At 40.5% G+C, this 2,500-nt stretch overlaps 1 protein-coding gene across 1 annotated transcript in view; it reads right to left on the bottom strand.

The window, feature by feature from the left end:
- Positions 1–1,488: 1,488 nt before the first annotated feature.
- The window catches only part of dipk2ab (divergent protein kinase domain 2Ab), a 49,012-nt gene continuing 48,000 nt past the window's right edge, over positions 1,489–2,500 (bottom strand). The window contains exon 4 of the mRNA XM_063206826.1: positions 1,489–2,500. This exon is cut by the window's right edge and continues 1,875 nt beyond it. The gene's annotated coding sequence lies outside the window, so the exon portion shown is untranslated.

Below are 2,500 nucleotides of genomic sequence, written 5' to 3'. Positions count from 1 at the left end.
TGTGACATCTACCCTTATTGATGAATGACTGAAAACATAGGCCTACATATTGGGAGAAATGATGACTTATTTCCCTTCTAAATACGTAGGCTTATGGTAGCCAAGGGCATGTATGCTGAGGCAGTAGGAGTAAGTACTGAAGGAGAGGAGTGCAAGTGAGTGTATGTGTGTCAAAGGGAAATGTACTGACTGATTTAGTGACTGGGTGTGAGCTGTGAGAGAGCTGGAGGTTATTACTACTACAGTGTTCAACCTGGGCCCCAACATCCCTCATCCAGCAAAGGTAATGTGTTGAAGACAATACCAAAGAGAAAAGGCGTTGAATGATGAACTGGGTAAGAGGTGATGTGAAAAATGAAAAATGTGATAATACGTGATTTATGATGGGTAACGTTCACCATTACAGTGGGAATGACTGAAAACATGTACAGTATATTGGGAGATTAATTCTGTAGAATGTGGAATTCACTTAAATGGGGTTCACCAACGTTCGCATATCAAATATTTCTGAATAACAGATGTGGATTCAATACCACATCATCACTGACAATGGCAACAGAGGTTTGGAGGCTACTTCTTGTGTTTCACATCTCTCTGTAGTCCGGCTGAAAATCAGTTGATGTCCCTCAGCAACATAATCTTGCACAGTGTTCTAAAACAGCTAACCAAGTTTGGAAGCCAACAAACTGTTTCTTGTCACAGTAGTAATTTTCATTGCATAAACTTTTCATGAAATCACTATGTCATTGTCGTAATTAGGATGAACAATTAATAACATACTGTATGGGTAGTAGTGGTGTCAACAATGATCGATTCGGCGATCCAATCCAATGCGGGGCATGGACGATCCAGAATCGATCTGGCTATTTCCAGAATCGATCCGGCAATTTTTTAAAGTTTCAATTACTTCCATGTATATTTCGGGAGCAAATGAATGTTAAACTAAATAAATGCCCTTCAAAACATTGCAAGACTGATACAGACTGATACAGAAAACAGCCAATTGTTGCTCAGTATCTGACTACTTGTATTGCCTCAGCATGACTGATTAAACATTTGCTTTGCTTTCAGTAGAAATGTAATGCATTGCAATGCATTGTAGAATTGGATCGGATCGGATCGGATTGCATAGAATCGAATCGAATCGCTACCTCCCGAATCGTGATCGAATCGGATCGTGAGGGCAGTCCCGATCTACGCCACTAATGGGTAGCCATGAATTATGCGACCTAATGCTCAGAGAGGCGGTCCCTGTAATGGTGTATCTCACTTCAGAAAGATCAAGACCCCTTTGCTCCGTGACGGGGTCCAGCATTTCTCTGTCGCTTGCTTATTCCACGGCAGGGACCTTCTTGCTGAGAATTTTTGTGCGAAGACTGAAGATTATCTTGGTCTCACCTGGGTCATCATGTTGGGTGATTTCCACTCTACTGTCTTTTGAACATTTGACAGTTGAACAGAATAAAGAACAATTTAACACACATGAGGTAAGGGTGTATATATATAGTCATTTATTTTTAATATTTAAACCCACTAAAAAGTTGTAAAGACAACTTTTGAATGAAAGGCACAGTAAAATCAGACACTGCTGATAAAATACTCAAAATGAAACGACAAAACAAAAAGAAAACAAAACAAACAAAACAAATAATTACAGTACAAAAGCAGACAGTTGTTCACGCACATACAATTCCCCTCCCCCCACCTGAAGCTCATCCTGAACTCCTGTAGAGGGTCTCATCTCCGTCCACTTGAGAACTTTGACATCAGACGAATCAAAAAGATCATAGGGTTGGGCTTTAAAACAAACAAAAAGAGAGAACAAAAATACACTTATTGCTTTCCCAAACCACAAAACAGACACGCTGAAGCTTCTCCCTGCAGTTGGTAAAAAGAGAGAAAAAGCAATAGAAAAAAAATCTAAAGTTTTGCTCCCTCCTGGGAGAGTCAGTTGATTTTTTTAAATCATTTTTTCTGATGTCTTCACATTTATAAGAGTGAACGATTATCAGGCCATTGAGACGCTTGGTCATGCTTCGCTGTCAACACCTTCTGAAGAGCATGCGTCGCTCAGTTTGATTTTAGACTGTTTGTAAGTGTGAAATTCCTTTTAACTCACTAGCACAAGGTGTATGCGAATGGACACACACACACACACACACACACACACACACACACACACACACACACACACACACACACACACACACACACACACACACACACACACACACACACACACACACACACACACACACACGCGCACGCGCACGCGCACATTGATTCATTGGTTCACCAAGTGCAAAATCCAACCTAATGTGCTAAATCATTAAGAAATTCAGGTCTGGCAGCTTAAAAGCTCAGTGGCTCAAACTTCAAATGGAACTTGAGTGTGGGGCGATATTTGATGAATGTTTGATTAATTCAATTTGGGAGCTGTGAAATTAAAACACAGCAAAAAAGATACTCTGGGGCTGAAGGACTCTGGGGCTGAATTTTT

Source organism: Engraulis encrasicolus, chromosome 9, assembly GCF_034702125.1.
Source record: "Engraulis encrasicolus isolate BLACKSEA-1 chromosome 9, IST_EnEncr_1.0, whole genome shotgun sequence".
Classification (NCBI taxonomy): domain Eukaryota; kingdom Metazoa; phylum Chordata; class Actinopteri; order Clupeiformes; family Engraulidae; genus Engraulis; species Engraulis encrasicolus.
This window is presented reverse-complemented; position numbering and strand designations above follow the sequence as displayed.